General features: G+C 44.9%; 1 protein-coding gene across 1 annotated transcript in view; it reads left to right on the top strand.

The window, feature by feature from the left end:
- The first annotated feature begins 428 nt into the window (after nucleotides 1-428).
- The window catches only part of LOC142587915 (sperm-specific sodium:proton exchanger-like), a 289,836-nt gene continuing 273,864 nt past the window's right edge, over nucleotides 429-16,400 (top strand). The window contains exon 1 of the mRNA XM_075699286.1: nucleotides 429-1,024. The gene's annotated coding sequence lies outside the window, so the exon portion shown is untranslated. The remainder of the gene's footprint in view (nucleotides 1,025-16,400) is intronic.

Genomic DNA, 16,400 nt, shown 5'->3' with positions numbered 1-16,400 from the left:
TTCTTCTTTAATTGCCTCGCCTGGCAAACTGCGGGCAACTGGCGCGCATGCGAAAGCGAATGTAACGTTTTGCTTATGTGTTCCCGCGCCCGGTGTGATACACGCCCCGGGCCTGTTTCCTCCTCTCCCAGACTCTACCCTTCTGCACGTCTGTCGTTGAAAGAGAAAAACAAATATAAAAAAGAAACAAAGCCAAACGGAGAAAGGAGGCATGCAGGGAGCGAGCAGTTTTGTTTGCCGATCCACTGGCGCAGTCAGTTCCGGCAGTCTCCATCTAATATGGCCGCCTGTTGAGGAGAGAATGGAAGAGAGTAATGGAGGGGGGAGAAAGTAATGGGTGAAAGAGTCGTTTGGCCTCAGGCTACAAGTGCGCCGCCGCCGCTAGCTTGCTACCGCACGCAGTCTGTCGGCGTCGTCTGCTTCCACGACGCCGGTTCGTCTGGTGCGCGCGAGCGATAGTGTCGGGGGAATTCCTTGTCGTCTGCACTCGTCGTCTGCTCTAGGTCGAACGAATTAATCGCGTCGAGCCGCGGATTAGTTCGGCGGCCTAGGCATGATTTAGCGGTTGTGCGTTCTAACTTATGTGAACGTCTTTCGCGGTTTGTTTGCTTTCCTTCGATAAACCAGAAAGACTTGCCGAACAGCGTTGGATACCTGTTGTTCCTCGCTCCTTGCATTCGAAGCGAAGCGACTGATCCCGTTAGGAACCTCGGTAGTGCGTCGTTTGGTTTTTTGTTCTTCGCGCGTTGTTCCAGCCCGAGACGTTCGACAGGTACAACACCGCGAAGCGCCCGTTTGGTGTCATTCGAGCAGTGACTCGTCCGGCCCTCTGCTTTGTCAACGGTTCGCGAACTTTGGGTGATGTGCGTGAGTACTTCTGTTTTGCATTTGATGTGTGCAACGACGCTGCGCCTCCTGCCGACCCATGGTGGTGCGTCCACTGAGTGCTTCTTTGGATTTTACTAAAGCGGCCGACAACTGCTGGACTCCCGAGTTCTAGGATCCGACGGCTTCGCATTTTGAGGTCAGTGCTAAATAACTTTCCGTCTGGGTATCACTGATTTCAACTATGCTGCAGAAACAACAATGATATTGCGAGCAGACTATGCCATGTGTGGGAGAATTAACCGCGCGTATGTTTCAATCGTTCCGATAAATCTTGACGTTCAGTTATACTGCGTCTTTGTTGATTAACTTATTTGCGTGTCCGATACCGCGTGCTTTTCCGTTAGCGTCATACAGGATTGGCTCTGGAAAGGTGACAATGCTCAGTAATCTGATTAATAGAGTCGCGCATGAAATCACATAAGCTATTACTGCAGACTAAACTAACGCAATACAGTTAGACGATTTTTCATCTGGAGATGTTCGTTCTACAAAACAAGCTACGGTACGTTTCACCTAGCTTTCTTATGCTGCTGCGTGAAACATTTTTATTTCCGTTTTCGGTGAGTTTTTACTTAGGTGATTAAGTCTGGCGATGCCCTTAAATATTCGTCAAGTCAGCTAGCGCTGTCTTACGGTCTGATATTTCCAGACGCAGGATATCTCGCGCAGGTATGTGTTTTGTGTAATTATGGGGAAAAAGTGTTTTTATCAACTTAATCAGTTTTCACAAAAATGAGCGCACCATATTATTTTATTGTTAAAAAGGAGTAATCCTTTCAATTTTTACTGATTACTATACTACCATAAATCTACCGCTTTTGCGCGCGCATTCATATATATGTGTGAGTGTGTTTCGGTTCGTATGAATGTGCACGGCGCTTCCGCGTGTTTTGTGCTTGTATGTGTGTGTCTGTGCGCGTGTGTGCGGGTGTGTGTTTTAGGACGATGATTCCTTTTAATTTTCCTACAGCAGTTGCTACTGTTGGACGGTTTTAATGAAATCAGCCGATGAAAAAGGCTGGCTTACGGTATAAAAAAGTTAATAAATTAAAAATATATCTGCGCATATCTTGTGCGGGTCCCTCCCCCCTTCCAGGGGTTCCACCAGAACGTCCTACAAAGCTGTTCCTACTGCGATTAGTCTCCGCCGTCCACCCACCATCAACCCTACCCCGCCCCTTCGACTTTCAATCAACGCCAGGCATTGGCCCAGGCAAGCAATTAACGAAACTTTGATAAATTTCCGCAGCACGCTCCCATTAGCTAACACACTTGCAAATTTTTTCTCACGCATCTCTCGTTATCACTTTCGCCCCCTTTTCGCACCAATTTTCCGCGAGTTTTGGTTCCTCGGACACGTGTGTACAATTTCAAGTGTTTCCCGTTTCGGCGTCCTTTACAATCTTGGCGTTTACGTTTTTTTTTTCGGACGGTCCCAGTCGCAATAACAGCTTCGCCGTGAAATGGTTTCCGCGTGGCAAACGTAACTCTTCAATTATCGTCCGAATATATGCAAGCGCGTGCTCTTCCACGTCGCCGTTCATTGTATGGCCAAGCATTCCGTGACGAACAGATTCGGCGGACGAAGTTCGACGCCATATATATGCGCTGCTGTAAATACAACTTCTAGACAGCAGCAATAAATATTAGAAAAAAAAACAATAAACCAGAGTCTAATTTCTCGACATGCCGTGTTTGAAGCTTATCGTCGTAGTAGGTCAAGGCATGGCAAAAAATAATAATAAAGGGCTAACTTTTGACATCGCCGGGACATATTCGCGACATTGAAGCACCCGTGGTCTCTTTGGTGATTAAATTATTTGAGCGCTGGATTGGTTTGGTTACACTAAACTCCGTAACTTACCGAGCGCTGTTTCTCGGTGTTGACGGGAAGGTTTTAAAAATGAATTCGTCGTGCCGTTATAGTCAGTGAATCTCTCATTAAAAGTTAGTTGAGGGGAAATCTGTCGCTCGGCATTCGTCCATGACAATCATACATAGTGCGTAGATAGAATACCGATTTGGCACAGCTTCTTTTATTAATGTCTTTTCTTTTTTCGCCGTTATGTTGTGGTTATATTAAGGTTATGTGACGGTTATGTTACGGTTATGTTATGGTTGAAGTATACTGCCTCACAACGCTTATGCGCTATGTTCTTGGCATTGAAATGAAAATAAGGAGAGCCGTCACTATAACGGTGACGACTGCAAACGTTTCTCATATAATAATAATAATAATAATAATAATAATAATAATAATAATAATAATAATAATAATAATAATAATAATAATAATAATAATAATAATAATAATAAACTATAAGCTAAGAAGGGGGCGTCAGTCTCGGAAAATAACGAGCGCGGTGAGCACATGAGCGTAAACGAGGAACACTATAACACACAGAGACAGAAGGCGAGGAAAGCTTATTGCATGCGCTTCGCTGAGTCCCGAACAGGCACACGAGGACAGGTGCACAGATGAGCAACATACCTAGATGAGATGATGTAGGCGCAGGGAAAACCCGAAAGCGGGCTGAATCACGTGAGACGTACAGATTAGTATGACATACACGTATATTTTTCTCGAGTGGTTAAGTATGCTAAGGTTTCTTTCTTTCTTTAACGCGTGTCTGTGTAGAACACCACTATTAGAAAAGATACGCGGTATTTACTGTTTTGCAGTCGTATCTATATTGCGTGCCTTATTGTTCACGCCTAATTAATTTTATCTACTACCGCCGCGCAGGTAAGTTTCGGTCAAAATTTCGAGCGTACTAAATCTAAGCGATATTTAATCCTTAAGCCTCATGGAAGGGAGTTACCTTTAATGGTGATCAATCCATTGAGTTAGCATCTTTATCGTCTGCAACGATCCAGGAGAGGCGAGAACTCAAGGCATGAGCGCCTTCTGAGAAAGGTATACTTTCTCAAATACCATCACGGCAACAGATATCACCATCATCAGCAGCAGCTTATTATGTCCACTGCAGGACGAACGCCTCTCCCTGCGATCTCGAATTACCCCCTGCCTTGCGCTAGCTGATTCCAACCTGCGCCTGCAAATTTCCTAATTTCATTACCCCCACCTAGTTTTCTTCCGTCCTCTACTGCGCTTTCCTTCCCTTGGCAACTGTAACTGTAACTCTGATGCTTCTCCTGTTATCTGTCCTACGCATTAGATGGCTCGGCCAGCTCCATTTTCTTTTTTTCTCGTCATGTCAACTAGAATATCGGCCATCCCCGTTTGCTCTCTGACCCACACCGCCCTCCGTCTGTCTCTTAACGTTACGCCTTAACGTTAGGCAACAGATATGATGTATGTTTAATCAAAGGGATGTTATACCGTGGAAACATTCGCGAAACAATCTGCACGTAGTAAACGCGTATACAATATGCCGTATGGTTCATGAACACAAGCGATATAAGGAAGAATACTTCAGGAGCGCATCGTCAATTACGAAGGTACTCATATCAGAGACACAAAATTCGGCATATAAGGTTATTACACTTGTGCACACTAACGCAATTGACTGAGCAGCGCAACACTACCTACATAAGTACATTTAGTAGACAGATAAAGATGCGCCGTTCAACGTACCAGCCTTTTAGTCGCTTAAAAAAAAAAAAATGAAAGCATCACTAGTGTGGTCATTCGGTAAGCAATGGAGCCTTAATTTCTTTTTTTAAATGTACATGGAGGACATTTGTATTTTTAATAATAGCTGGATGATTTGTTACATCCAGGCTTGTTTAGCGTAACTTGTCCCTGATGTATGTGTTGCGTAGAAATAAATACCGGAAAGATTGCCTGTGGGTGAATATCGCCCTGGGAGTAGACACACCGCTTTATTCTAAAATATATTCTGCGATGCCATTAAATATTATATCAGATCCGCACGTATACCACGAACGAAGCTGTGATAGATAGATTTTTAGAGTGTTGATAAAACTGGCGAATCCTGTTCTGTATCGTTACGATTCGCTCGTGATTATGCCTGTGCATTACGTGAAGAAATAATTACGCCCCTCGGACCTTTTATTGTGACGGCGCAACCAAGAGAGGCGCCAGTGACTCTGAAGAAGGTTAAGAAGATGAAGATTAAAAATACGATTTGACGTGCAGAGGGGAAGTCGCTCTCCGCAGCCATCTTGTTTACGCATCGTTGCCTCTCGTGCAAACATTGTTAATACATCTTTACACGTGACTTCTGCGACGTCACAACGTTGTCCCCAAACGGTCGTCTGGCTTTTCGTGCATTTCGTTTATTTCACGCGTGTGCGCGCGCCACATTCCTGTCGCGAACGCTGTGCCAGACCAACATGCGCATGTACAAATATGTACAAACATTTCTTATAGTGCGCTGGTCGCTACCCGCATTGTTACTCCGTGGCAAGCGCTAAGATTTAAAAAGAATATTGCTCAATGAACGTACTTTCTGTTAAAAGGAAGTACATTTGTAATAAACTTTACTTAATGGGTAATAAACACATTTTTAGATATTTGTTAATTAAACATTAATAAACAATTTTAATCGTTATAGTAAGCTATATTTTATTTTTACATAGTTCACTTGATAACAGCGGTGTGATAGAAATGAGTCTAAATAGAGGCCCATTTTCTAATACGTGACATTTAGGAGACGTTGGCGCATTTAAGGAGCGCATTTTGGCATAAAGCAAACATATAATTCATATGAAATAACTAGCCGACAGTGAACAAGAGAAAGGTAACAAGAACGTAAACATGAGACAGTCAGTGGGCGTAAACGCACTAAAAAGAACGCACACACAGTTCTCTAAAGAAATCGCATAAAACAAGTTGGAAACATAAGCGTCACATCACACAAATGTAGAAGAGACAACTCACAAGCCAGGTCAAATAATGCAAACTAGAACGTAAAGTAAGCTCTCGTATAGATACAGTAAATGCAGAAAATACGAAGTAGGGTCACCGAAATTAACGGGAATTTGCGCATGTAGGAAGGATATAATCAATAATTTCCAACAGTATTACTTCTTTCCGGGTTTCTGGTGGGCCCCTAGCAATCACCTTTGTAATATATATCTTTTGGCCATGGGGCTATAGATATTATTAAGGCTTAAGGGCCTGTGGTCTATTACCTTTAGAGTGCGTATCAAATGGAGTGTTTCAGCATTATATTGCAAGCATTCTAGCAACAGGCTATGTATGTTTCCATCCGCGGGGCCACAAATGTGTTTTGGACTATCAACGCGACAAATGCTACGCAGGAAATGTTTCTTGTAAACGTGGTACCTGCAGCCTAAAGCGGTAAGCTATAGTGTTTCAATGGAAGTGCTGGTATTTAATGTGCGTGGGAATGTGAAATTCAATGCAGGGTTACATTACCGCTGAAGATTTTCAATTTTGATCAAACCGTGTTTCTTTGCAACCACGGGCTGAAGTCGGTCCTAAAATATGGCGCAACCCACGGCTTGTGACGTAGAGGAGGTCCTGATGTTACGTCATCGTTATACGCTTGTCGTGCCGCCTCACCAGCTGCTACATTCCCTGGGATGTTGCAGTGGTCAGGTAGGCACTGCAGCATGATTACACGAAGTCCTTTCGTTGCCTTTGTAAGCTTTTATTTAGAGTTTTCATAAACTGAAGCCGAGTTCTGCGGACTCATGTTGGCATTACCAAGAGGTGATAATGCTGCCCGAGGATCTAACATACTATTCGTAGCAGTACAAATAATTATCCACTACATATTATCTTCAAGAAGGTCCCCGTTCGAAGCCCTAAATACTCATTTTTTGACAAAATCTGCGTATGCTAACCTATCGTTTCCCAGAGAGTCTCTTGCGGTGCTATAGGCTCAGTGTTTGCCGGGGTGCCCGGCTCTCGTTTTTGGTGTTCTCGCTTCAAAACTGGCTCATCAGTATTTCAGTCGACACGAAAGAGGAATGTAAAGTTAACCTGGAACGGTAAACTTTCTGCAAGGACATACATGTCAGTCTTATTGTGAGCGCAGTCATTGTGAGCCACAGATAACGACAAATGTTAACACAGTGTCCCAGCGCAAATTCATCGGGAGCGCGCTTGAATGTGTCGGTTAGTATATCTCGTAACTCCTCGGGAGATCACCAGATTTGAACAGCCTCTGTCATGCGTGGGCGAATTCACGGCTTATCGAGAAACAATAATTACGGTGCTTTCTACAAGAACCACCAAACATTCAATCGGTAGTGGGTTCTGAGAACTGCGTCTCTTTCTGAAAAAAAGAAAGAAAGAAAGAACCAGACATGCAGAAGAGACTTTGAGATCTGTGACGTCATACTAACGTACCGACTGTGAGCAAAACGAGAACAAGGTAAAAAGCGGAAGCCAATATTCCTGTCGCATCCTCGAAGGCAAAAGCATCGCCACCCACACTCTCACGTGGTTCCCCGCTCACATGGGATCCATCATGGGAGGCCCCACAAACCTCAACGAGCTGGCCCACTCCAAGGCGCGAGGTCTCGCTTTCCGCGACCATGGAGAACTCCAACGCCGGCCCGCAGTGGTGGAGAATAGAGATCAACCGACCACATACAACGAAATTGCGCAGCACTTTTATCTCGGCAGGAGAGACTTTCCCCTTCCCCACAAGAAGTTAAATAGAGCGCAGGCATTGACCCTCAGATTATTGCAAACAGGTTCATATCCCAACCCGGCTTTATTCCACAAAATTTATCCCGACACCTATGCCACTAGTTCTTGCAGGCACTGCAATGACATCGCTAGCCTAGACCATATGCTCTGGCGTTGCCCCTCGTTACGAGGCACGGAACAAATCAATGTGGACAAGTGGCTCTCCGCTATCAAGAGCCCCGATGCCGGGGCGCAACTATGGGCTGTCCAGAGGGCCCACGATGCGGCGGTCGGGCAAGGCCTGACTGTCCCAACGTGGGAGCGGCCCGCAGCGCGCTGAGTCGCGTACCTCAGGACCTTATTAATGTTTTGCATCCATCCAATATTCCGACCAGTGGACTTCTCTTTTTTTCAAGGCGCTATACTACCGCGACACGTACCGAATGTGTGATTCCAGCTCGAAATCCTAGACACACACACACACAACAACTCTGGCTTTTTTTTTCTTTTCGCCGCTGCTATAGCCAAAGCTCCCAGTGCACACTGAGTCCTGAAAAAAAAAAGTTCACCAGGCTAAACTGAGTTATCGAAGTCTGGAGTTGTTTTCCTACGTAGGCTACACGCTTAGCACGCTAGCCCCGATGGGAATACGATCAGAAATGAAATAATGCGCACAGTACACTACACGGATACAGAAAACACACCGCAACCCTCAACAAACCAATGTGCCTCATTGCGACCAGTGTATCCGAGGAAGTTTAAAAGTGCACTTCGTTGGAGCGAGGTGCCACTGGCAGCGTTGGTCCGTGTTTCCAAGAAAGTGTCGTAGCTCAAGACATGACGCTATTCGATGAACGTTCTGTGCGGACATTAGGCCTGCTCTTTTCAGCGAAGATGTAACCTGCAAGCCCGCGTTAAGTCGGCTATGTCTTCCCTCACGTTGTACGCAAGGCACAGTGGCGCCGACCTTGTCCGTTTGATTTTTAAGCATGAAGATATTTAGTATTTGACACATTTAGCCGAATGCAATGTAGATAATTGCCGATCACGCCTGCTAAGGCCACACGGCATGCAAAGCTCGCACTTAGGATCGCAAGCGCAAACAGGTTTGTGGTGATGTTCTGAGTCGGTCCAGACGGCACACCGCTCAAGCCTCGCGAATGAAAAAAAAAAAACATTAAAAAAAACGAGGCTCGTGAGCTGATAAATTGAGTTAAGCGTTTCTCTTGAGTGTGCCTCTAAGATACCCCAGACTCAGGAGTGATGTTGGTACTGTGCATATAGTTAACGCTTGGTCATACGAGCCCCGTTCCTCTCGGCTTATCCTGGAGCAATCGAACTTGCAAAAGATTCTCCAATCATTCTTTTTTTTATTGTTGTTATTAACTGCAGTCGAAAAGATGCTGGTATCAATAAAGGGAAAATGAGACATCCACCCAACCGTAGCAATTGCTACAAAGGAAACCCATATATATGCGGGTTCCTCGAAAGAAAAGCCTCGCCGTTGAACAGAAATTCGTCTTGGTCCGGGACTCGAATCCGGGACTACCGCCTTTCCTAGGCAGCCGCTCTACCATCTGAGCTTATTACTACTTTCATCTGAACTTATTTATTATTTCCCTCCACCTTGCGGGTTTCTGCAGTACTATTGCGTCAAGGAGATGCTGGTATGTTGGTGCCTTTGAGTGGCCTGTTACTCCTCCTTTTTCTTAATTTATAGATGTGCTGGAAAAAGATTTTTTCCGTGCAAGTAATGCAGAAAAAAAAACTATGCTGAGAGCAGTTCAAAAGTTCTCGGGAACACAGCACGAACAAATTTTTCTGAGCACTTCGCAAAATTTCGATATTCGTGTTGAGGTGCAAATCACGTACCTCGATCTTGATGGAAAACACGGCGCGCATGAACACTAACAAACGAATGTCACTGGACCACGATAATAAAAATTATTACGGAAACACAAACATGTGGCATTTAAAAAAAGAAAAATAATTACTTCTACAAATACAATGTCGTGTTCAAAGTTGCAATAATAAGAGAGAGAGAGAGAGAAAGCAAGGACAGGAAAGGCAGAAAGGTCAACCAAATAATAATACAATAATACAATATAATAATACACTAATAACACAATAATGCAATAATAAGGTTTAGTGAACTTTATATACACTCCTGATTCCTCAAGAAACTGAACTAATGCGTGTGCTGAACTCTGTTGCAAGTTTTTTATGGGCATGCTACCCAGGGTATTTTCTTGTGACATTGGCCTCCTGTATGAGAGCGTGCATCTTCGCGAAAAACCTCTTACGGTGGGCACTATAAATATGCCAGTGTAATATACGATGTTCTAATGCTGCATGATGTAGTGGCGCATGCTGGCCCTATAGCGCCAAGATTATCGCTACTTCTCAATTTCGCTGGATAACAGTGCTATTTGCGTAGAGCCTGGATTTTGATCTTATGTATATATAACAACACGCAGTGCTGCCTTTGAGTGACGATACACGATGCTTGATGTCTTTCACGTACCTGCTGGAATGCATCTGTACGCGTAGAATATGTCACGCCAGTTCTAAGCCTTCTTTGCCAGCACACAAGGCTGCGTAAGTCGTCCCAGAGTAAGGGGACACTCACTCGTTCTCGCTCACCAATATTTTTTCGCAGGCCATGTGCTCACTCATACACACGTGCACCCGCGCGCACTCACCCGCATCCGCGGTCCCGTCCACTCAAAATCGCCGCCCCTTAAGTTTCTCTTGTGTTTTTTTTTTTCGTGCTCACCTTAACTCGCGTCTCTTGCGGACCGAATAAAGTTGTCTCACTCACTCACTCACTCACTCACTCACTCACTCACTCACTCACTCACTCACTCACTCACTCACTCGCTCACTCACTCACCTTAACCGGCACCCACAGCTGTTCACGCTCACGTCCACTGCCAGCCTTCGTCGCTCACTAACGCTCCATCTCAGGCCTGTGAACTGAGGGCATACAGAGCGCGTACACTCGCGAGTGAGTACGCCGACCCTAAGCCTGGGGGTGTCACGTCCCAGATTTCACGTCGATTGTACGCGCCTGTCGGTAGTACGACCATTTGAAGCAAACAGACGAAGCCATTGAAAGCGTAAGGGTAAAATAACTGTCTCCTTTTAATTGAAATATAGGAGACGACAAAAGAAATGAAAGTGGGCGCGATAAGGCAGGTGGGGGTCGAACCCACGCGGCCTCCTCATTACCCGCGCGCGATGCTTTACCGTTAATTAAACTGCCGCGGCGGCCGTTCCCCAGGCGTCGTTCTCCGCAGTGTTTGCGCACGTGCGCTGGCGGGTCCAGCCGTAGGAGTGTTTGCCAGCGCCACCACTGACTGCCACGGCGGCGAATGTGCAACGTCCCTGCAATCGATGGCGTCACGCAGTGTGTGACTCGGTTGACCTTATTCTGGCTCGGCATGCCAATTGTTGCGCTCTCTTATCGAAATATCACTCAAGCCAAGTTCTTCTTTCTTTTTGGCGTCGCATCGAGATGGGCGTTTGAAATTTTCAATCCTACTCTTACACTTACCCGGTCAAGGTCCTTAGTAATTTGCTGCAATTCTTCCCTTGCGTCGCTGGACAGGGCAATGTCCTCTGCGAACCGAAAGGTGTTGAGATATTCGCCGTTGATCCTCACTCCCAAGCCTTCTCAGTCAAATGGGTTGAATACTTCTAAGCATGCACTCAATAGCATGGGAGAGATTGTGCCTCCTTGCATGACCCCTTTCTTGATAGGTATGTTTTCCAGTTGTGGAGAATTAAGTTAGCTGCGGAGTCTTGTTGGATGTTTCCCAAGATATTCGCATATGCCTCCTGTACTCCTTGAATACGCAATGCCTCCATGGCTGCTGGTACCCCTACTGAATCAAATGCCTTATCGTAATCTATGAAACCTATACATATTAATATAGGTTGATAGTAATCCGCAGATGCCTCAATTACCTGATTCATGACATGGACGTGATTCGCCGTAGAATATCCCTTCCTGAAGCCAGCCTGTTCTTTTGGTGGATTGAAGACAAGTGTTTCCCTGGTTATATTGTAAATTATTTTGGTGAATATTTCATACACTAATGAAAGCAAGCTATAATGGGCCTATAATTAGTCAATTCTTTAACGCCTCCCTTCTTACGTATTAGTATAACGGTGGCATTCCTCCAGCTCTCTGGGACCCTTGAAGTCGATAGACAGTTCTTATAAAGGTCCGCTAGTTTTTCAGGCATTATGTCTCCTCCATCTTTGATTAAATCGACTTTTATTCCATCTTCTCCTGTTGCTTTTCCTCGGCGCATGTCTTGCATGACATTTCTAATTTCCTCGCTAGTTATAGAAGGAGCCTCTGTATCCTGATCAGCACTACTTTCAATGAAGGTTGCGTGGTTGCTCTGGGTACTGTACAGGTCAGCATGTATTTTTCGGCTGCTTTTACTATATAATCGAAATTGCTGATGACACTACCATTCTTGTTTTCACTGCATACAACTTGCCTTGTCCTATGCCAAGTTTTCTTCTCCGTTATTTCATGCTGCTGCCATTTTTTTTACTGCATCGTCAGTCTTTCCGATGATGTAACTTAGGAAACACCTTGCTTTCTTCTCGTTTATCAGCTCTGACGGTTCAGCGAATTCTATCTGATCTCTTGAGTTACGCTTTCATGGTTTGTCATTACTTCATCAGGCGCTTTGTTACTTCGGAGAACTTAGCTACCGGTTCCCTTGGCGCCTTACTTCCCACTTCAACTGCTGCTTCTGAAATCAGCCCATATATTACCTATATACTATATTCATCTTCTTGTTCTAAATGTGCATACCATCTTGCGAGCACCAACCTGAATTTGTCTGATTTTACCCTTACTGCGTCTAGGTTGGCCTGTTAATCCTGAATAATTTTGCTCTTTCTCTCTTCATTTTGAGTGCAATCCTAGACTTTGCTCATCTACGATCACTGCCCTTTGCGCGACAGATGGTCTGCATTCTGCACTGTGCTGGGATCGGTATATAGTATTATGCAGAAGACAAAGGTAATCTTCAATAGCCTGGCAAGGAAACAAGAATTCATGGTCGTCAGTAAGCCTCTACAGTCTGTGCAGGAGTACGTTTGTCGAAGTCGATTACTCAAAGGGGACTTTGATCACGAGTTTACAGGAGAATAAAAATAGGTCGGGGCGTAAAAGGCAGGCATTACCGAATTCTGACTGGGAGCTTACCACTGTCGCTGAAAAGAAAAGTTTACAGTCACTGCATTTTACCGTTGCTAGCATATGAGGCAGAGACTTTGAGGTTAACAGAGAAGCTTGAGAACAAATTAAGTACTTCGCAAAAAACGATTCAACGAAAAATGTCAGCCGTAAGGTTACGAGACGGGAAGAGAGCGGTGTGGATCAGAGAGCAAACGGCAATAGCCGGTATTCTAGTTGACATTAAGAGCGGCAAAATGGAGCTGTCTAGGTCATGCAACGCGTAGGGCAGATAACCGACGGACCATTACCGTTACAGAATGGGTGCCAAGGGAAGGGAATGAGTGCAGTCGAGGACGGTAGAAAATTAGTTAGGGTGATGAGAACTAGGAAATTTGAAGGCACAAGCTGAAATCACTTGGCGCAGGACAGGGGTAATTGGAGATCACTAGGAGAGGCCTTCGTCTCGCAGTGGACATAAAATAAAATGATGATGATGAACACGATGACGACGATGACGACAATAATGATGATGATGATGATGATGGTGGTGGTGGTGGTGGTGGTGGTGGTGGTGGTGGCGGCGGCGGTGGCGGCGGTGTTTGCCGCGTTTGATGCGATAGCATTAGAGGCGGACTTCACCCACTTTTGAGGCATCAGGTATCTAACAGAAAACGCGCGTGCCGATCCCGGAGGCAGTGCAGTCCACCAACGTCTGAAAAACGCTAGCCGTCACGCTTCACAGAGCGACTCAAATAGCGATGATAGAGAGGCGCATGCGTGAGGTCGTGGCTTATAATGGTTAGAGCATTGGCTCGCTGTGCTGGTAGATAGAGGTTCGACACCACCGAGTCGGCCGCGCATACATGACGTCACGGGCGGACTTCGCCCACCCCGGAGATAAATCCAGCCGAAACCTCGAGGCGTGTTGGGCGTAAGCGAGCGTGTCGCAACGTCCATGAAATCGCAATGTTTGCGATATAACGTCACTCCGATAAATGAGTGTGCACATTGGCCGTGACGCAATCGCAGGCAGCTGCTGTCGAGACGTCGCTGTCGTCACGATCTGACTATGCTCCGTTGCATACTTGAAGTGACGGCAATGCTGAGTTCTGGCTTAGTTATTTTTTTCTTTCTTTTTTTTTTCTGTACCGCCTTAACGTGCTACGACTTGCCGGGAACACGCGCGCGCGGTCTTCGCTAAATGTGTTTCTACACAAAGGAAATAATATAGGAGATGTGGTTACTGTAACATTCTAATGTAGGTGACGGTTGACTCGCGTTTAATCGTTTCAACTTGAGCAGCAATTGAGCGAGATGGAGAGACAGGAAGAGAAGGTGAGGCAGCTAGGTTAACCAGGTTACACCTGCTTCGCTACCAAAGTGCGGGGAAGGGTGCAGAGGGAAGATAAGGAAAAAAAAGGAACAATTGAGGAACCGGAAATGGAAAGGTATATAAGAACAATAGATCAGTTCTTTTTGTCGTGCCGCGCTGCTTCGTTATACCGAGACAAAGAATCTTATAAATTCTATTTCGCCAAAGTTGGCCTCGATCAAAGAATTCCCGTTATCCTTTCATGTGGAGCTTCGACTATAGAGTATACAGCACTCGCCGGAACGTTTGCGTCCAGGAGTTTATTATTGGTTCCAAGCGATTGCCTGTAATAAATGTGCTTCCTTTGTCACTGTAATTCTCGCTACCGCTTAAACTCGGACTACGCCGTTCGTTGCCCTCCAGCTGTCTCATTTCATTAACGAAATTTTCGGAAATCTGCGAGTAGAATTTGAGTTTTCTCTTCAGTACCTTTATCCTCTCGAGGCCTTGGCCAATCCCCGGTAGCGGTTAAGAGCCACGATTTCGGAGGACAACAACAACAACAGCAACAACAACAACGATAAGAAGCGATGCTCGCGCACGCACTCAAGACCTTTCAATGCGCATGCGCATTCAAAGGCGCTCGCAAAGTCAAATCGTCTTTATTTCATAAGTGCAGCAGTGCAGCTCTGCATGGTCGATTTTCGCGCGTGCGACGGTCGAGCTCATGGACCCAGTACCTTCTTTTTTTCTTCAGTAAACGGGCCTTTCGAAAGTCCAGCACGCGCGGAAAGTTGTGGAACAAAAACAGCAAAAAGAAGAGAGACAGCTAAGCCGGACAGCGCCGCTGTGTGTCCTGCCCTGTATTTGCATTTTCCCCCTTCCTTCCAGAGCCAATTCACTCCGCTTCACTTAAAAGATTTCCTCGAAGTATAGAGTGCTCCGCGAACTTTATTCGCGAAGCGCCACCTTCTTCCGCTTTGCGCAACGCTTCGATATCCGGCGCATTTGCAGCCGTCTCGAAAGATGCTCTTGGCGTCGGAGCGCGACCGAAACCGCGCGCTTCCTTCCCTTGTCTTCAATTACTTTACGTTATACTGTATTTAGTTATTTTTTTCCTCACTTTAGAAGCAGCACATGGTATAGTGAACGAGAGAATCGCCTAGAGGTTTGGCAGTGCCGAACGTGGCTTGTTATAAGTAGCCGCTTCCGGATATCTCTGACGATGCGAAAGTTTCTAGGGATAATCAATATTGTGAAAGGATATATATATATATATATATATATATATATATATATATATATATATATATATATATATATATATATATATATATATATATATATATATATATATATATATATATATATATATTACTCGGCTCGGTTTTCTGGCACCTTGAACGCACTCCCGCGCAAATGTTAAAGGGCGCTTAAGTTTACGTAAGGGATATCTAGTTGGGCTGTCATTGTAAACTAAGCATCTGCAATTATGAAACGGCGAGTATTACCGTGGGCGCTGGCTTGGATAAGCCGGAAAAGACGCAATAGCGACTGGCGGCGATGCGGCACCCTGGAAGTTACCGCACTGGCCCGCTGTGACGTCATCATTTTTTCGACGGCGTCTGCGTGCGCCTGCTGAATTTTTTAAACGGCAAATATATTGACTGCATTGCAGTATAAAGGAGCCAAAGACTGGGCTTAGCAAGTTTCTAGAACGCATACTAAGGGTAGCTGCCGAAGAAGAAAAAAAAGAAGAAGAAAAAAAAAAGAGATATATGTTTCTACATCTGTTACGTCACACTGACGTACCGGCGCTGGGATTTCGCTGCGAAAAAAAAATTAGAATGTTGCAATTTTGCCTTTGTTTTACCTTCTAAGCGACAGCCTATTACCGTAAAATGACCTAAAATGGACCCTTTAGATAATACCTTGTCAGTCCAAAGGGACTGGGTGTTGCTTTCATGATTGACGTATGCTGTGACGTATCACATTTGGACTCCTTTTCTGCAGAACATAGACGACGCCATACGTGGGAATAGACTGGCAACGCGAGAGTTCATCTTGAGCAACAGCTTCTTTTTCTGAAAAGTCCTCCTCCTCCTCCTCATCATCATCATTACCATTACCGTTATTATTATTATTATTATTATTATTATTATTATTATTATTATTATTATTATTATTATTATTATTATTATTATTATTATTATTATTATTATTATTATGATCATCATCAGTGTTGTTGTCTTCGTTGTTTAGTACTAGGTCCAAAAAAGACAACAGAGACCGTACCTGTGCCGACGTAATGGGACAACTGTCCCGCAATTCATGGCGAGCTTCAATAGACGACGTCTAAGAAGTGACAATTATGACGTTTTTTCGGTTCTGCAATCACTTCC

The sequence above is a fragment of the Dermacentor variabilis genome, chromosome 7 (assembly GCF_050947875.1).
Source record: "Dermacentor variabilis isolate Ectoservices chromosome 7, ASM5094787v1, whole genome shotgun sequence".
NCBI classification, from domain to species: domain Eukaryota; kingdom Metazoa; phylum Arthropoda; class Arachnida; order Ixodida; family Ixodidae; genus Dermacentor; species Dermacentor variabilis.
Note: the sequence above shows the minus strand (reverse complement) of the source record. Positions and strands in the feature narration are given on the sequence as shown.